The sequence below is a fragment of the Macaca fascicularis genome, chromosome X (genome assembly GCF_037993035.2).
Source record: "Macaca fascicularis isolate 582-1 chromosome X, T2T-MFA8v1.1".
Lineage (NCBI taxonomy): Eukaryota > Metazoa > Chordata > Mammalia > Primates > Cercopithecidae > Macaca > Macaca fascicularis.
Window position 1 is genome coordinate 131,209,823 of NC_088395.1, and position 20,524 is coordinate 131,230,346.

A 20,524-nucleotide genomic window follows, 5' to 3' on the forward strand; every position below is an offset into this window, starting at 1 on the left:
TTAAGCTGGAGGTTGCAGCATCAGAAAATACTCAAGGTAAAAGAGAGACAGCCTTCAAAAATATTTGTATTGGAATTCAAATAGAGGACAACGTTGTTCTGTGGTGTGTCTGTTTTTAATGTTAAAATCAGTGGTTAGATTAAAAAATGTTATCGGATTTGAAAGGGGTGAGGAATACAAACATTAACCCAGCACATCCCACATTTGAAGTGAAAACTGGTAAGAGAACTACATTCAGAAAGAACAGATTCTTGCCTCTGGTTTAATATTACATTTAAGACAGGGGCTCTGAGGAAGGGAAGGATTCTGAGTGAGAGAGCTCATGAAATAAAGTGTCCTTGAGGGGGACTGAACTCTTTGTGCTCATATTGTGGCTTTTGAGCCTCAGGCCTGCAGAGCATTTTTAATGAGTTAGGTAGTGGTAAATTTTTGTTCTTCATAGTACTGAGAGGATGTAAACAACACTTCTGGTGAGTATACTGGTACAGGAACAGCAGGATCTAAATCGGTTTTGGAAATAGCAATTTTAAACTTCATGATAAATCACCGAAAGAACCCCGTTTCCCCATAGAATGCTGAGCTAGGAGCCACTAAAGGTCTTAGGGCCAGTAGAAGCATTAACTGCTCTACTTAGCATGGAGAGATTTGAGAAGATCAAGTGTCATCTGAGATGTCAAAGTCCTCTGTAAAGTTATAAGCCCTATAAAAATGTTCTTATTTTCATTCTTTACATTATTTTATCATCACCATTTCAGTCCACTGCTGCAACTTTGCAACTTGGTCTTTTCATACAATGTTTAAAAATTTAGTTAGAAACCAATTAACTTTATGATTTTATTTTGCAGTGAAATTGACTCCTTTATTTTCCTTCAGCTCTTCATCATATGTGTTTTCAAAGAAATCTATAGACATCCAAATGGTGGCTCCTCTATCATATACACTATCTCATATTTTGGAATTCCTATTGCATTTATGGCAAGCACATAGAATACAGAAATCATTCAAAAAAGACTTTTAACTTTTCAAAGCATGATGTAGGCTGATTTTCTTTAAAAAAGGCTTATACATTTGACTGATATATGTTTTAAATGGTTCATATTGTTTTGTAGTATGAACAAAGTTTCACAAGTAAAGGTCTTCTTTTTCTAATCAAATGTTAAGGTCTTGAAGGCAGGATGTGAGTCTTAACGTCTTGTTATATCCCCCACACCGCTAAGCATTACTCTAGGCACACACGTAGTAGAAACTATTTAACTCCTGAACCTACAAACTGTCTATAGAGACACCTAGTTTGGTTTGAACTAATATGAGAGATGAGCATGCTTAAAGATAAAGCAGCAGATATGAATATATATATATATGTATATATATATGTGTGTGTGTATATACACACATACACACACACACACACACACACACACACACATATATATATACCAACGATTCAACAACAATCTAATCTCATGCCAGTATACTGGCTTCATATACTGTCTACATACCCATAACTTCTCAGTTTATAGCTTCAGCATGGGTCTTGACCCTGAGCCACAATTTTGAATATCCAACTGTCTACTCAATATCTGTACTTGATTGTCTAAAAGATATGTCAAACATAGTATGTTCAAAAGTGAGCTCTTAATTCCTACCCCTTCCCAAACCCAATCCTTCCATTGTCTTCTTTATATTGATATTAATAGATGGCCACAATGCTCTTCTGTTTGCTCAGGCCAAAGAACTTGAAGTCATTTTTGACTCCTGTCTTTCACAACCCACACGCAATCTGTCAGTAAACCCTGTTGGTCTTGCCTTTGATATGTATCCAGAATCCAATCAGATCTGTTCAATTTCCCACTACCACATCAGTTCAAGCCATCATATCCCTCCTGGATTATTGCAATTGTTTCCTAATTGGTTTCCTTCTTACACTACTGCCCTCCACACTGCAGCCCGAATAAAACTTTAAAATTTAAGTCGTATCACATCTCACCTTTGCTCAGAAGCATGTACCTTACTCTACCTTTGCTCATGTATCCTAGCTGCACTAACCCTGTTGCTGTTTGTGAAAACACCAGGCATATTTGTGCTTCACAGCCTTTGCAACCTCCCATCAAAAAATACCATAAAATGGTACATCTCATCTTTCTGCTTGTCTTTCAAAGAACTTATTACCAAATTACACACTATGTATTTTACTTATTTGTTTATCATCTGCCATCTGTCTCTCCCCACTAAAACATAAGCTCCATGAAGGGAGGGATTTTTATCTCTTCTATTCATTGCTATATCATTCAGAAAAAGCATAGTGCCTTGCATGTAGTAGATACTTGGTCAATACATGTTGAATGAATAAATAAACAATTGTTGAAAACTCTCAAGAGGGGCTGGAGAGAATGTGAAAATGTATAAGCCATAGTCTCTGCCCCTGAGAAACTCACAGCTTAATATATACAATAAGTGAACAACTCTACTACAAAGCAGAATGAAGTGGCTCTTACACGCAAAAGACAAAAACAGTAATGTATGAGCACTAAAGATGAAAATATTGGAAAAGGATTGCACTTGATTCAGCTAGTTGTCACCACAACCACTGAAATTCCATTGAGCATCTATAACGCTAGTTTTAATCTTTCTTCTTAGGTTTCCATAACATGATCTTCAGGAGATGCTATGGAAACCTAAGAAGAAAGGTGAACAGTTGTCTGACTTTGCTACAAACAGTGCAAATTGAGAACCGTACCAATAGCAGGCTTCCAGAGATGTAGTTTTGCAGCCAGGGATTAGGCTTTCACCCAGAAAAGGAGGCATGTATAAAATTCACCTAGCGTCTAAACGGGTCTTTCCTTTCTACAAATGCCACAGCTTCCCCAGTCCATCCCATATCTAGCCATGTCTCTTCTTCGCATGGAACACTGATGATTCACACAGCTTTAATCTAGCCCCGAGAGCTTTCTCAAGCTATGTACACCTATTTCAACTGTAAAGTGGGCAGCTTTACTCAGAGGTCCCTTAGTTATGGCAAGTCAGTATTTCCTCCCTCCCAAAACGTGTTCATCTTCTCAAACTTCCCCATCTCTGTTAATAGCCACATTAGTAGTTCAAGTCAGAAACCTAGAACTTACCACTCCTCCATCCACAAAAGCATCTACCTCATTGCTAGGTCGCATTGCAATCTACAGTCTCTCTCTTCCTTTCCATCCCAGTTGCCACTGCTTTAGCTAAGTCCCTCATCAGTTCTGCCTGAACTGTAGACATTCCTTCCCCCATACCCTTCCTGCTCCAACCCATTCTGCACACTGCCACTAGGGTCAATGTAAAGTTCTTCAGTGGCTGTGAGAGCTGAACTATAAAAGGAATGTATTAGTGGACTAGATACTGGAAACAGGAGAAAATAAATTTGACAAGGGTAGTTGCATTATTAAAAATATACAAAGAGTGTCTCAAATTTCTAAGCTGCTCAAGAATACTAAATACTCAAAGTAGAGTTTAGGTAAATAAAAATGGTTGCTGAGTGGGATAAAATATATATACAGAAACTTTGAAAAACTTGCGCAGTTTTTCTGTTAATGTAAAACAACACCAAAAAATGAAATCTATTAATTAAAATACAAAAATAAAATTAAAAGGTAAAAATAATTCACCGAACTTCATTTCAACCAATTCATTTCAACTTAAGCTTCATTAACTTAACTTCATTTCAACTTAAGCTTCAGTTGATTATGAATCTCCACTAATCTTAATGCCACTCAAACCTAACGATTTAAATTAAAAAATGAAAAATGTCCCACTTTGAATGCTGAATGTTGTGTTTTGGCAAATATGATTTATCACGTTAAAATCACCCTTATTTTTATGTATGGAAACTGAGACATTCTCTTTTCCCACCATAGGTTTATTTGCAACCAGAGAGAGAGAGAGACTTTCCTATAGCCATTTGGAAACTCTTTCAAATATCTAATCATAGCTATTCATAGCCATGAATCAGCTAGGAATGTCATATCTATTCAAGGTTATTAAGTGTCCTTGGAAGCAATCTTCCTTCAAACCACAAAAGTGGTATAAACCAAGAGAAAATAATCCTTTCCTGCTCCTTGACACTCAACGATAACTTTTTGTCCTAAAATTTGTGTCAGTGGACCCAGGTGACAAGGAAAACTTTCCAGGTCTCTCTAAGCATGTGATATGGAGGTGCACCCAATTCTGTGTGCCTAGAGTTGTGAAATAGTAACTGTCATATTTGTCAAAGGCTTGAGAAACAGAGTTTGAATTCACCAATAAATAACTCATTTTTTTTCAAAATAAAAAAGTAGAAAACATTAAGAAAAAGATTAAAATTTTAAATCCACCAAAGATTGAAAGCATAATTCTAAAAGAATGTTGTTCCAAATACTCTATGGTAAAGTATAGGTTCATATTTGCTTAATTGACTTTTTCATTCAGTGCCCATCATGGCATCCTGGGGGTCCACTGTCAAGTAAATGTTATTTAGACATGATGATGAAACTGTCAACTTACAGAAAAATCAAATATACATATAACGTTATTCACACCCAAATAATATCATTTCTGTATGATTTTGATAATGATAAACTCGAAGACAAAGCAAATGTGTATGGAAAACACATGCTGCTATGGAACAGAGTGCAAAACAAAGAAGTCAATTATTGTTTCTACTGCAGAAGATACCTTCAGATAGTTCACAAAGTATGAATTCCAATGTCACCACCTGTGGCTTGCTCTTGTACTTTAAACTCTCTACTTGCTAACAAGACAAACTCTAAGTGACTTTAGAAGAGAGCCATGGAGACTTATGTTCATTTGTTTAGTCACTGTAAGGTTAGGGAGAGACAACTTAGTATGTGGAAATAATTCATCTTCAAGTGACAGAATTATCACAATAAAAGTAACAGCAGCAGCAGCAGTTAATTCATAAAGCAGTTATCAGGTACCAGGTGCCATATTAGTGCTTTTATTACATTAACTCGTTTAATTCTTTTTTTTTTAAAATTTATTTATTATTATTGTACTTTAAGTTGTAGGGTACATGTGCATAACGTGCAGGTTTGTTACATATGTATACTTGTGCCATGTTGGTGTGCTGCACCCATCAACTCATCATTTACATCAGGTATAACTCCCAATGCAATCCCTCCCCCCTCCCCCCTCCCCATGATAGGCCCCTGTGTGTGATGTTCCCCTTCCTGAGTCCAAGTGATCTCATTGTTCAGTTCCCACCTATGAGTGAGAACATGCGGTGTTTGGTTTTCTGTTCTTGTGATAGTTTGCTAAGAATGATGGTTTCCAGCTGCATCCATGTCCCTACAAAGGACGCAAACTCATCCTTTTTGATGGCTGCATAGTATTCCATGGTGTACATGTGCCACATTTTCTTAATCCAATCTGTCACTGATGGACATTTGGGTTGATTCCAAGTCTTTGCTATTGTGAATAGTGCTGCCATAAACATACGTGTGCATGTGTCTTTATAGCAGCATAATTTATAATCCTTTGGGTATATACCCAGTAATGGGATGGCTGGGTCATATGGTACATCTAGTTCTAGATCCTTGAGGAATCGCCATACTGTTTTCCATAATGGTTGAACTAGTTTACAATCCCACCAACAGTGTAAAAGTGTTCCTATTTCTCCACATCCTCTCCAGCACCTGTTGTTTCCTGACTTTTTAATGATTGTCATTCTAACTGGTGTGAGATGGTATCTCATTGTGGTTTTGATTTGCATTTCTCTGATGGCCAGTGATGATGAGCATTTTTTCATGTGTCTGTTGGCTGTATGAATGTCTTCTTTTGAGAAATGTCTGTTAAGCAACGGCAGCAAAAGTCAAAATTGACAAATGGGATCTCATTAAATTAAAGAGCTTCTGCACAGCAAAAGAAACTACCATCAGAGTGAACAGGCAACCTACAGAATGGGAGAAAATTTTGCAATCTACTCATCTGACAAAGGGCTAATATCCAGAACCTACAAAGAACTCAAACAAATTTACAAGAAAAAAACAAACAACCCCACCAAAAAGTGGGCAACTCGTTTAATTCTTATAGCACCCTGTGAGGTAGGTACTGTTTTTAATCCCCATTTTGCAGATAAAGAAAACCAAGGAACAGAGAAGTTAAGTTACTTGCCAAAGTCACACATGTAGTAAATAGCAGGACTGAGATTTCAATTCCTACAGTCTGTCTCCAATGGCCCCACTCTTAACCACTCGTCTACATCGCTCTTCAGAACATGTGGCAGAATGACTTTAGGCAAATCACCTCCCCTCTCTCAAGGCATTCTTTTTCTAAATGTAAAATAAGGAGATTGGATTATCTCAAAGAACTCTTCCAACTCTAAAATTCTACAATTGTATATGAAATATGAAGGGAAGTTTAGATTGATTTGCAAAATGTAAAATGATGAGTATAAAGGCCACGTTTACATTATTTATCATTCCTTCTCCTCTTTCCTTTTTTCTTTTCTCCTCCTCTCCCTATCCCTAGCCTTCTCACACACACTCCAATCTACTGTAGCGTAGTTGAACTAAAATATCGTTTTGAATCCGTGGACCTGAGTATATATCTATGCACTGAGGATAACCTTTCCTCCACTATCCTTTTATGTTCTTTCCATTTCTCATTCTTAATCAATACATTGCCCTCTCAAAATGGGAACCTGTTCCTGGTTTACCCTCAGAAAATACAGTCTGGTCCTACTCACAGCAGCTGCTTATAGTTTGGAACTTCTACCAAATAGTCTCACTCCACCTCAGAAAAATAAATTAAAGGGTACATAGAATATTGCCTAAGGATACCAGGCCTTCTTAGCACAACGGATAGAGGAAATGAGGCCACACAGTACCTGGGGAATAGCTAGCAAAGGAGGATAGTACTCTTTGGAATTATTACAATAATTTTTCCTCAATAAGGACCTGTTACATTAATGCAGATTGACTGATTCGGAAAACACTGGATTTAAGAAGCTCTTAAAAGAAAGGTGAAATTCTGACTGGTTCTCCTCTTACCTTTCTTTGTTTTTCTTTTCTTTTTTTTTTTTTTAATTTATTTATTATTATTATACTTTAAGTTCTAGGGTACATGTGCATAATGTGCAGGTTTGTTACATATGTACACTTGTGCCATGTTGGTGTGCTGCACCCATCAACTCGTCAGCACCCATCAACTCGTCATTTACATCAGGTATAACTCCCAGTGCAATCCCTCCCCCCTCCCCCCTCCCCATGATAGCCCCGGTGTGTGATGTTCCCCTTCCTGAGTCCAAGTGATCTCATTGTTCAGTTCCCACCTATGAGTGAGAACATGCGGTGTTTGGTTTTCTGTTCTTGTGATAGTTTGCTAAGAATGATGGTTTCCAGCTGCATCCATGTCCCTACAAAGGACACAAACTCATCCTTTTTGATGGCTGCATAGTATTCCATGGTGTATATGTGCCACATTTTCTTAATCCAATCTGTCACTGATGGACATTTGGGTTGATTCCAAGTCTTTGCTATTGTGAATAGTGCCGCAATAAACATACGTGTGCATGTGTCTTTATAGCAGCATGATTTATAATCCTTTGGGTATATACCCAGTAATGGGATGGCTGGGTCATATGGTACATCTAGTTCTAGATCCTTGAGGAATCGCCATACTATTTTCCATAATGGTTGAACTAGTTTACAATCCCACCAACAGTGTAAAAGTGTTCCTATTTCTCCACATCCTCTCCAGCACCTGTTGTTTCCTGACTTTTTAATGATTGTCATTGTAACTGGTGTGAGATGGTATCTCATTGTGGTTTTGATTTGCATTTCTCTGATGGCAGGAAGCACTTGAGAAGTGAACTGCTGTGGGTGTGAGAAAATAAAAGCTGTAAAAGTACATAATCACCTAATCTCCCCCATAATCCTACCAGCCTGTAAGAGTGACTGCTGTCATTCTGGTCCATTTCCCTCCAGTCATAATATGCACACAAATTTCTTCATGTTGCTTCCTTCACTCTTCATGATTTTTTGCATGTTTCTACACAGTATCTATAACACTCATTTTTAGTGGCTGGGTAGAGTGAAGGCACAATAATTTACATATGCGTTCCCCAATTGTTGGATATATACACTCCTCCCTCACCATTTACAAGTATTATAACTGAAGCCATATAAAGATACCATGAACATCTTCAATTTTTTTTTTTATTATTTCCTCAGGGTAAATTCCAAGAAGTCAAATTAATGAGCCAAAAGGTTTGAACATTTTTGTGGCTGTAGGGGATTGTAATGATTTACACTGTCATTAGCAATGTGTGGGAACACTCTCTTCTTTCATTGTACCCTTGTCAACTTTGAGTATTATTTTTTAATGTCTATTTAAAATAAGTAAATTAATGGTGCTTTCTTTTAGTTTGAATTTCCTTATTACTGAGGCTGAATACTTTTTCTGTATGTGTTTGCTAGTTATATTTCCTTTCTTATTAACTGTCTATTTATGGGGCTTTTTCACATTTACCTATTGAGAACCTGAGTTTAAAAAAAATTGAATCGGGCTGGGCGTGGTGGCTCACACCTGTAATCCCAGCACTTTGAAAGGCCTAGGCGGGCGGATCACGAGGTCAGGAGTACGAGAACAGCCTGGCCAACATGGTGAAACCCCATCTGTACTAAAAACACAAAAATTAGCCAGGTGTCTTGGTGGGCTCCTGTAATCCCAGCTACTCGGGATGCTGAGGCAGGAGAATTGCTTGAACCCAGGAGGCATAGGTTGCAGTGAGATGAGATCATGCTACTGCACTCCAGCCTAGGTGACAGAGCAAGACTCTATCTTGAAAAAAAAATTAAATCATATTGATGCCATAAAACAAATATATTAACCTTTTATCCGTAGTATTTGTTGAAACTATCTTTCACAGTCTGTTGGCCATTTTCATTTTTGTTCTTTTTGTTGATGAATGTTACTCTAAAAGGAAAACATGGTCACCAACTGGACATAAACAAGTTGCTTTAGAAAAATATGACAAAACTTTATAAAACCAAGAGTTTTTCCAAAAACAATTTTAATCTAATTATTCAGTGGCTGCTTGATTGACTTCATTTGGTTAGTCAGAAAATGAATTATAGTTTGATTGAATTCTAACACTGAAAAAGAACACATCAGTTTGTGTGATGACAGCTTACATAGGCATATAAAGCTTAAAGGACTAGTCTGATTTTGTCATGGAATTGGTCAGATATTTTGGTTTCACATGGATACAGCCACAACATCTTAGTAAATTAAAAGAGAAATAAATCACTGCTTTTTAGGAGATAGGCTGAGAATTTTATGTACTGAATATGGAACTTCTTCTCCAGAAAATGATGGCTTTCAAAGTAGACTGCTTGCGTGGTACATAGATATTCTATTATGTCAAAGAGATAACACTCAAGAGTTGAACTGAAATTGTTTAGTGCTATCTTAGTTTGTTTTGTGTTGATACAACAGAATACCTGAGACGGGCTAATTTATAAAGAAAAGAGATTTATTTCTTACAGTTCTGGACATTGGAAAGTCAAGTCAAGGTGATACAACTAGTTAGGGCTTTCTTGCTGTGTCAATTCATGATAAAAGTAGGAAAGCAAGAAAGCCATCTTGAGTTAATTTTTTATAAGGTGTAAGGAAGGGGTCCAGTTTCAGTTTTCTGCCTATGGCTAGCCAGTTTTCCCAACACCATTTATTAAATAGGGAATCCTTTCTCCACTGCTTGTTTTTGTCAGGTTTGTCAAAGATAAGATGGTTGTAGATGTGTGGCATTATTTTTGAGATCTCTGTTCTGTTCCAGTGGTCTATATATTTGTTTTGGTACCAGTACCACGCTGTTTTGGTTACTGTAGCCTTGTAGTATAGTTTGAAGTCAGGTAGCATGATGCCTCCAGCTTTATTCTTTTTGCTTAGGATTGTCTTGGCTATACGGGCTATTTTTTGGTTTCAAAAGAAATTTAAAGTAGTTTTTTCTAATTCTGTGAAGAAAGTCAATAGTAGCTTGATGGGGATAGAATTGAATCTCTAAATTACTTTGGGCAGTATGGCCATTTTCACAATATTGATTCTTCCTATCCATGAGCATGGAATGTTTTTCCATTTGTTTGTGTCCTCTCTTATTTCCTTGCAGTGGTTTGTAGTTCTCCTAGAAGAGGTCCTTCACATCCCTTACAAGTTGTATTCCTAGGTATTTTATTCTCTTTGTAGCAATCGTGAATGGGAGTTCACTCATGATTTGTCTCACTGTCTATTATTGGCATATAGGAATGCCTGTGATTTTTGCACATTGATTCTGTATCCTGAAACTTTGCTGAAGTTGTTTATCATACAAAAGGATGAGTTCATGTCCTTTGCAGGGACATGGATAAGGCTGGAAACCATCATTCTCAGCAAACTAACACAGGAACAGATAACCAAACACCGCATGTTCTCACTCATAAGTGAGAATTGAACAATGAGAACACATGGACACAGGGAGGGGAACATCACACACCAGTGCCTGTCAGCGGGGGTGGGAGACAAGGGGGGGAAATACCTGATGTAGATGACGAGTTGATGGGTGCAGCAAACCACCATGGCACATGTATACCTATGTAACAAACCTGCACATTCTGCACATGTATCCCAGAACTTAAAGTATTATAATAATAATAATAACAAAAAGCAAGAAAGCATAAGAGAGCAAGAAGGCATCAAAGTTGATTTTACAACAGACCCACTCTCTTGATAATGAACCCACGCTCATCATAATGTCATGAATCCATTCATGGTAGCAGAGCCCTCATTTCCTACTCACCTGTTAAAGTTCCCACTTCTCAACACTGTTACATTGGACATTAAGTTTCCAACACATAAACTTTGGGGGACACATTCAAACCATAACAATGGCATTAGTTTACATGTATTTGTTTAATCTACTTGTTCTATTAACATTTTAAAAATCTTACAGTGGAAGAATAAAAGGTCCATCCTGCAAAAATATTCCTTCAAAACTAATTTGATTGAATCACAAAAACACCTGCAGTCCATATCCTCAAGGTGCTTTGGCAGGCTCTTTAGGACACTTTAAAAGAGAAAAATGGAAGTTGCTTAATTCTACAATTAAATAGCAATGATCTCACATCTCTTTTTGTAGATTCTTGATTTTTCTGAATGGATGTGTCTTTATTTTTCTCATTATTTTTGTTAAAGCCTCAAAACTGTTTATGGACACCAATGTTGGATCACATGAGACAAGTGGAGAGGGTGAAGAATTAGTGAATGGAAAAGTTGGTGGTGCCACTGAACTCCATAAAGAAACTCTAACACAAATTATTTTGGAAGCTTACTCTCATTTAGTATTTACCATTGCTGCTTAGGGAATCTTGACTCCAAATCTACTCCATAGATACCACACACACACGTCTGAACACAATTCTCAGGGACTGACACTATATATATAATGGTTTTGAAGATTTATTGAGTATTTCACATGATCCCATTAGATAAATGGCAACAGCTTAGTGCCTCCCAAAATGAGGGCCCAGGAACTCTGGTTTATATCTCAAATTCATTGAAGCAGAACTTTTTTGTAACTGTGTAAATACCTAGCATATTTTTATCCCTTAGTAATTTGCAAATAATATACAATTCTGAGTTGCAGTAATAACTATCTCCAACACACCCTTTCTTTTGAAACTCCAGCACCTTCTAAAGTAATTTCAAATTATCTTTTTCTTATTACTTCTCAATATCCTTTGTGGTGGATTATGTAGAGCACCTAAACACTTCATATAGGAAACAATCTTAAAGGAAATTGAAGGTAACTCGATGTATAAAAGCTTTTTTACTCTTTAGAGAAGAACAATAGCTGCTTATTTCCACAAATAAACAATCAAATTCAATTCATTTTTCTACAATGAAATCCACTGGGGTTTTGTAAATTTTATAGTAATTTTAGCATTAAAGTACTTATCCAAAATGTAGTATCAAATCTAATACAGTATCTTGAAAAGTAATAGGCTTTAAATATGGCATTATACAACCGAAGATATAACTTTATTCTAGAGTTTCCAAATAGCAAGTATTAATCTTAGCTTTCTACTGCCATTCATCTTCAGCATTAGCTTAGTGAAATCAGCACTGTATCAGTAACCTCCTCAAGTTTCATGTATAACAACTAGAAGCAGTAGCATTTCTACTGCTTACTACTGGAGACTCATTTTCAATTATGCTAAAGATTAGACTGAAAAGGAGCTAATCAAATTAACATAACATATTCAACAAAGATACAGACCCTTTAGTGACTTAATTGCAGAGGTGGATACAGCAGTTAATAATGATTGTTGGGACTTGTACTAAATATTTTGCTGTGGTGGGCAAATGATAACTATGCCAAAGGCAGCAGACTGTATTAGAAATATCTGTATATAAGGGTTCTAAAAGGAGGCTCTAGACCCAACTTTATGACAAAATAGTGTTCCTTTATTTCATATCTATAAAGTGGGGAAATACCTAATATCATTATTGTGAATCTCACAGGGTTGTTATGGCTAGCACATGAGAATAATTAGACTGAAAGTTTTAAAAAATACGAGTACCAGAGGAAAGCTTCTGGTACAGGTTGAACTTATCAGCTTTCTTAAATACTACTACAAATAATAATTATTAATATTATTTAATACTATACTTAGTTAATAATAATAACTAATCATTATTTTTATCAGAATTAAAAGTACTAGAAAGAAGATACAGGCACTCTTTTAAGCAACTTTCACCCATAATCATATTTAATCCTCAAAAATCTTATAATGAGATATGTTTCCTCATTTTACAGATGAGGAAACAGAAGCACAGAGAGGTTAACTGTTTCACCAAGATCACACAGCTAGTGGAGCTAGAATTCAAATCCAAAAGGTCTGGCTCCAGAGCCTGTACTCTTAATTTCTTTGCTATTTGGCGGTCACAGAATCTCTGAAATAAGGTTCAAAGGAAGCTGCTGGAATCAGTGTAGGAAACTCAGGTAAGACTTTCAGGTGCAGCTTGGAAAGATACTAAGAAGACTTTAGATCCTACAGAGCATCTGAAAAAGTATTTGGCCTTGCTTATGTAACAAAGAAAATAAGCTTCTTGGGCAAGAATGGCACAATGAGGCCCAGAAAAAAAGGGAATCCATATCCAGTTTCATTCATAGCATCCTAAGATCCTAAGATGCTATGAATGAAACCAGAAAAACTATAAAGACATGGCTGCTCTGCAAGATTATTAGGTGTCAGTCTATAACATAATTCCCCCCACCTACCGTATTTCTCACTTACTACATAACCAGATGAAAGAGGGCTAGAATTGACTTGATGTTGTTGGGTCAATGTGTATTCAGTTTGTTACAGATCTCTGCACAATTCCAGGCCACAAGCAGGAAATTTGCTGACTTCCTCAGCCTCCCTACAAGCAAATATTCAGGAAGAACATAGCACAAATAGAACTGTAATTTTCTCCTTTGTGATTCCCTCTTCTAATATCCATATTTTCATATTCACCTACAAGAGTAATACAATGTAATTGCAAATGGGTTGCTAACATAGAGAGTAGGGTTGGCATAATGTAGCAGAAAGGGCATTGAACTTGGAGTCAGGAAGTCTGAGCTTGGGCCCATTGTGTCATATACTGTATGACACTGGATAAATCAGTTAACTTCCCTTCCTTTTTCATACTAAAGATTAAATGCCCTTTTTCCCTCAGAGTGCTGGCAGGTGACTCAAAAGAATACACATGAAAAAGCCATGTAAACTGGAAGGCATTTTATACAATTATGATTACTAATACCTGTTGTGATTTTAAATGTATCAAAACTAGGCTGTCTGTTGTTTTTGAGAAAAATATCATTCAGGGAGTCAGTTTATGCCAGATGTTGTGGGCCACACCAGAATAACTAAGTGCTAGATCAAATTACTGACTTTGTTGCTTTGTTTTTGTTGTTGATTTGTTTACTATTTCTTTTTTCAAATAGCATTATTGAGTTTAATTTTCATAAATACAATTCACCCATTTTAAGTGTAAAATTCAATGATTTGGGGTCCACTTACAGAGTTGTGAAACTGTTACCACCATCCATATTTAAAACATTTCCATCACCCTAAAAATAATTCCTAAATCTAGTAAGCAGTCATTCCCAGTATCCCTTCTTTCCCAACCCCTGGCGACCACTAATCTACTTTCTGTCTCTATGGTCTGCCTGTTATGGACATTTTCTGTAAATTAAATTAAATCATACAATATATGGTTGTCCACTTGGCTTCTTTGACAATGCGCTTGAGGTTTATCCATATTGTAGTGTGTATCAGTATTTCATGTCCTTTTAAATTTCTCAATATATTTCTTTTTACATGTTGTGTTATTCTGCCCCTTTCTCTGTCACCCTGTGGGACTCATATTATGCATGTGTTGATATGCTTGATGTTGTCCCACATATCTTTGAGGTTCTGTTTAGTGTGTGTGTGTGTGTGTGTGTGTGTGTGTGTGTGCTGATTGTTTCTTTTGCCAAATTCAACCTGTTTTTGAGTCTCTGTAGTGAATTTTTCATTTAAATTATGATACTTTTGAATCCTAGAATTTCCAGTTAGTTCTTCTCATAATTTTTACTTCTTTCTTGAAAATCAATAATTTGGTCTTTTGGTCACACTTTCCATTAAGCCTTTATTGATGGTTTATTTGATTAGTCTGAACATATTTATAATAGTTGCTTTGAAGATTTGTCTGCTAATTGCAAAAGCTGGCGACACTCAGAGACAGTTTATATTGACTTTGTTGTTGTTTTACTGAGGATGAGTTTTATTCTCCTATTTATTTGCATGTCTCATAGTGTTGCTTTATATTGAAAACTGGACATTTTAGATAATATAGTATAGCTGCTCTGGATTCTGATTTTCTCTCCCTGAAGGTTATTGTTACATTTTGTCTGGTTGTTTCTTTATTTAGTCATTTGCTTGGGCTATATTTGTGAAATATGTCACTCTATATGTGGTTGCTGATTTCCTTTGTCAATTTTTCTGTTATATTCTTTTTAAGTCTGGTTTCCTACGGGTCATACCTGTGCCCTTGTAGCATTGTGGCTGGTTAATGATTGCGCAGAGGTTGTTCTCACCCATCTTGAGCAGATATGTGTTCTATTCTCTGACAATGGATCTCTGTGTGGGAATGAGAGCTCACTCAATGTTGATGGCATTTTCATATTTGCCCTGTAGCTTTTATTATCCACAGGGCTTTTCATGTCTCCACTGTATTGACCAGCAGTGTGTGGCTGGCTTAAGCCCTCTTAGGTAGGTCTCCATTGTCTGCTGTACATAAGCTCAGCCTCAGTCAGAAACATGCTTTTCCTAGTCACAACCACAATCTCAGGTTAGTGGAACTGCTAGCCTTCCCCACCAGCCCAACTTTGAGACTGTGACATCTACCAACAATGGGACTGGATGTGGGCATCATCCACCTCTTCACAAGTGAAGCATTTTCAACCATGCCAATGCAGCTACAATTCTTACAGCCTGCCCCACTCCAGTAGAACCTTGGCATTGGCCAAGCTCAGAGTTGAAGGTGGGGATTATGAGCAGTCCCAGGCCTAATCATCATAGATTCCCACTTTTATTACCCACAGTCCGATAGTTAATTCAAATACAAATGCTTCTTGGATTGTTGTAGGCCTTTGGTTGATTTCTGGGTACTTAAGGGTTGTTTTTGTCAATTCGTTGAGCTCCATAATTGTTTTGGGGAAGTTCATTCGTAGATTATCTCATTAGACTACAGCCAGAAGTTCTGCCCAAATAACTGATGTTTTAATGGCAGGATTTTATAGAAGTGCTATACATTAGGGATTTTTTTGCTTAAGATTTCAAAGACTTAGTAAAAAAAAAAGCAAAATGTTTCATTAATAATTTTATTTTGATTATATATTGTTATAATATTTTGGATATACTGTGTTAAGTAAAACCTGTTTTTAAAATTAATTTCATGTGACTTCTAGAAAATTTTAAATTACATATATGTCTTCAGTTGTATTTCCATTAGGCAGCAGAAAACTAGGTCTCATAGCCAGCTTACAGGAAGTACTGGAGATGGAGAAACATATCAAATAATGCAATGGGGATACAAATATCAAAATACAGAATGCGAAAAAATCCATAGGAAAAAATGACCCACTTTTTTTAACAAATAAATTGGAAAGAAAAAATAAAAGAAGAAAGGGAAATATGAGGATTATAAAAGAGATTTAAGAGACATACTAAAAAATTGTAATGTGTGCATCTTGTTTGGATTTTCATTTCAACAAAGAAATGAAAATACTATATACATATTTATGAGATCATTTGGGGAAATGGGAATGTACAGGATATCTGAAGATATTAAAGATTTGTTGTTCATTTTTAATGTGCAATATGGTATTGTAGTAAGGTTAGAGTTTTTATACCTTGTGATCACATGCTAAAGTTTTATGGATGAAATTATATCTTGGATTTACTTCAAAAATTCATGGAAGAGGCTGGGCTTGGTGGCTCACACCTATAATCCTAGCATTTTGGGATGCCAAGATGGAAGGATCACTTGAAGCCAGGAGTTCGAGACCAGCCTGGCCAACGTAGCAAGACCCCATCTTTAATTTAAAAAAATCATGGAGGAAAGAAAGGAAGTTGAGTGGCTTGTAGATGCAGCAATATGGTTTATGAGTTGAAAATCATCAAAGTTATATGATCGCTAAGTGCTGGGTTCATCTAATTGTGTGCTTTACTTTTGTATACAGATGCTCTTTAACATATAATAGGGTTAACTCACAATAAACCCATCATCTGTCAAAAATACCACAAGTCAAAAATGCATTTAATACCCTGATAAACCCATTGTAAAGCTGAAAAATGTAAGTTTAAATGTCATAAGTCAAGGGCCATTTGTATATTTAAAGTTATAGATAATAAAAAGTTAAAATAGTTTTGGATAGTATCTGATGATGTAGAAAAACACTAGAAAACAATTTTAAATAAAAATATGATAAATTTAATAATGAAATTATGTATTTAATAATGAAACTAAATTTTAAAATAAAAAAGTTGTACTAGTTTCATAGTAAGAGGGGGTTAACGTTCTATTAAATTCTCTGTAATAAACTTTTTAAAATTTGTGATCAGAAAAATAGAAAAATCCCTCACACACAGGGCTTATTGTCAATCATTTGAAAAAAAATACTGAAGAGAAATGCACCAAAATATTTAAATAGCAATAATCTTTGTGTTTGGTGATTATGAATGATTTTTATTTTCTTTACATTTTCCTATTCTTCACATTGAAGATGTATTGTTTTTTTTAATCATAAAATAGCAATTACAAAAGTTTTGGATAGAAAATTTGAAATTTGTACTTTCCTCTCTGTTCTTCCTATCCATATTCATATAGAGGTGTGGTTTTCAGCCATTCATTAGAAAGTATATATTAATAGTACCTTGCACTTTGCATAGCACATTAGACTTTTTCCGATATTTAACTTTCACATACAATATTTTAATTTATATGCCTGACACCCCTCTGACATACCAGATCAGAAAAATATTATTACTCCGACTTTCAGATGAGAAAACAGAGGCTCAGATACTTGCCAAAGGTCACAAAGCAAGGCAATAGCAGACCTTGGGCAAAAATCTCGGTTTTATTACTCCTGTTCTGGAACTCTTTTCACTATACCATGTTGTCTCCCATAAAGAGTATCAAACTCTAGATACTACTCATTTAACAAGTAACGAACTTAAGCCCAACTGATTTCAAGTTACTCACATCAATTAAATGTACTATCCATTTTACTTAACTGCACCCGAGAGCCATGTGCAGGAAAGAGGCACTCAGATGAAATAACAGGGAGGAAGCAGTAGAATTTTGTGACATATGGCATGCTTGTTGGTGAAATCAAAGGTATGTTTCATGCCAGCTTTTTGTCTGCAAAGTGTCTTTCATTCCACTAAGAGGTATACCCCATGCCAGGAAATGCACAACCTCCTAGCCCTTTCTCTTGAAACCTAAACCCATGAGAGCGTGGACTTGGCATGACTTAATGGAACACTGAATGCAATATGTTTGACCCATTTGTGGGTACAAACTCCCCAGATTATCTACTGTGAAGAAGGACTCTAGGTTGTCATATACATTCCCTATCAGCCCAGGGAAAGTGGAGATGCCATTGAGTCTTAGGTTTATCCCTGGTTAGAAAATATAGTTTTATAATTTCAGAGAATGAAAATAACCTCTGGGAAAGAAAATAAAAGCAAAAACAGGAAGCAATCAAGTGAACTAAAAATGTACAACAAAAGCAACTAAGTTCTCCCATGCAGAATAATATCTTTGCACTTTTTACCTTAGGGGGTTGTAAACCAACCCCTCCAGCTGACCCTAGCTTAGCCCAAAAGATCTAATCTTTGCAAGAGTGTCTACCTCTTATCCAGCAGGGAAGGGAGATGCCAGAGAGCAGGGCACCATGCAGTATTTGAAGAAAACATCTCTGTAGGTTTTTAATGATATAAAATTTACTTTGCTGCTGTAAGAACCTTTGCTACTAGCTCAATAGACACTCTCAGGAAAAATACTTAGAATGAAAACCTCATATTTAAGTGAGGGGTGCACCATGTGAGAGACACGGGCCTTTTATTTTAGAAATATCACTGTCATTTCAGATGACTTGGTCCTCCAGTTGATATTTTCAGTCTTATTTAGTAAATCTTGGCTTACATGCCAATGACTCCTTACTAAGAAGTTGGTTTGTATGAGGGAAGAAATATTTTTTACTTTATTCTAATTGCAGATGTCTAGTTGGCTAAAAGGAGTATCAGTCCCTAGACACTTCTATCACAGAAGAATGAGAAGCAGAATATTGGAGAAATCTTTTGAGTCCAGAGTGAGCTCGATTCTACTACCAGTTCCCTCCATTCACTTAACCTCATGTTTCCTCGTCTGGAATAACAATGTCTACCTTGCAATGTTGATGTGAGAATTAACAAAAATGCATGCTGTATGTCTTCTGTAGCAAAAAGTCTGAAAGTACATATACCACCAAAGTATTAACAATGGTTAGGTAGTAGAATTCTTAGGTAGATTATTAGATGGTAGCACTAAGGGTAGTTCTTTTATTGTTCCGTTTTTACTGTCTTTTTTTTCTTTTTAGACAATGAACACATTCTAACATTGTAATGAAAAAGAAATACACATATTATTTTAAAATAATCTATGTTAAGTTCCTACTCTAGTATGGAGCACACAATAAGCACTCACTTCCTCATTATTCGCCTGCATCATTGTGATCATTAACATTATCATTCTCTTCTTCCTATTGTTGATGAGAAAACAGAGGCTTAGAGAGAATAAGTAGCTTGCTTAATTCCATGTGTCTTGGAAATAAATAAAGTGACGAGCATGCTGCTTGAAGTATTCCACACATAGACAAATTTCATGAATCATGAATAAGTTGATCTGGTGGAGAAAGTGACAACCCAAACTTGACCGACACATAATAGGCCCTCGCTGAATCAGACTCCTTAAACTGGAACAAAATTTTGACAAAAGGATTGTGTATGCAAGAAGTGATGTGAAGTTTTTTGTTGTTGTTTGTTTTTTGAGACAGAGCCTTGCTCTGTTACCCAGGCTGGAGTGCAGTGGTGTAATCTGGGTTCACTGCAACCTCAGTCTCCCAGGCTAAAGCGATTCTTGTGCCTCAGCCTCCTGAGTAGCTGGGATTACAGGCATGTGCCACCATGCCCGGCTAATTTTTGTATTTTTAGTAGAGACAGGGTTTAGCTATGTTGGCCAGGCTGGTCTCGAACTCCTGTCCTCAAATGATCCACCTGCCTCTGCCTCCCAAAGACTACAAGCATGAACCACTGTGCCCAGCCAATAAGTGATATGAAGACTTGAAGGATATATAATCTCACTGAAATAAAAGAAAGAATTTCCAATAATAACAATTAAATAATAACAATGATATTCAATAATAATTTACTAATTCTCATAGGTTATAACCAATAACCAGTAAAGGTTTTCTCTGATATCACCACCTTCAATCTCTCTCACAATCATGCATGTATATGCATGTGTGTGCACGCATACACATATACACACAAGAAATCCCTTTCTCTTACTTCTTCAGAATTATCAGTGGCTTCTTGTTGTTTCCAGACCGAATAAAAGATTCCAGTATAGTGCCTTCCCTTTATCACCACTCCAAATCTATTCCTCTCTTTCATTGAACATTACTTGATCTGTCTACATCCTTCCCTCTCATGTCTTTTCTAGATGTCTACCTGTCAACAACTTATTCAAAATTATTAATGATTAATGACTAACTGGAATGAAATGGGTTATATCTCCCAGAAGAAGTTGATTTTTTTACAGAGGTCGTCTGGAAATTCAGTGTCTTTGACTAAAGGTATTAATTTTTAGTTTTGAACTTTCAGGCCCCATAATAGACCATTAAGGAAGATATCTTCTGACTGGGGAGTGCGTTCCTTTGCTCTCCCAA

General features: G+C 36.3%; 1 protein-coding gene across 3 annotated transcripts in view; it reads right to left on the reverse strand.

Moving 5' to 3' along the window:
• Positions 1-20,524, reverse strand: part of TENM1 (teneurin transmembrane protein 1) — an 845,979-nt gene that overhangs the window by 599,194 nt on the left and 226,261 nt on the right. The gene's annotated exons all lie outside the window — the stretch shown is intronic.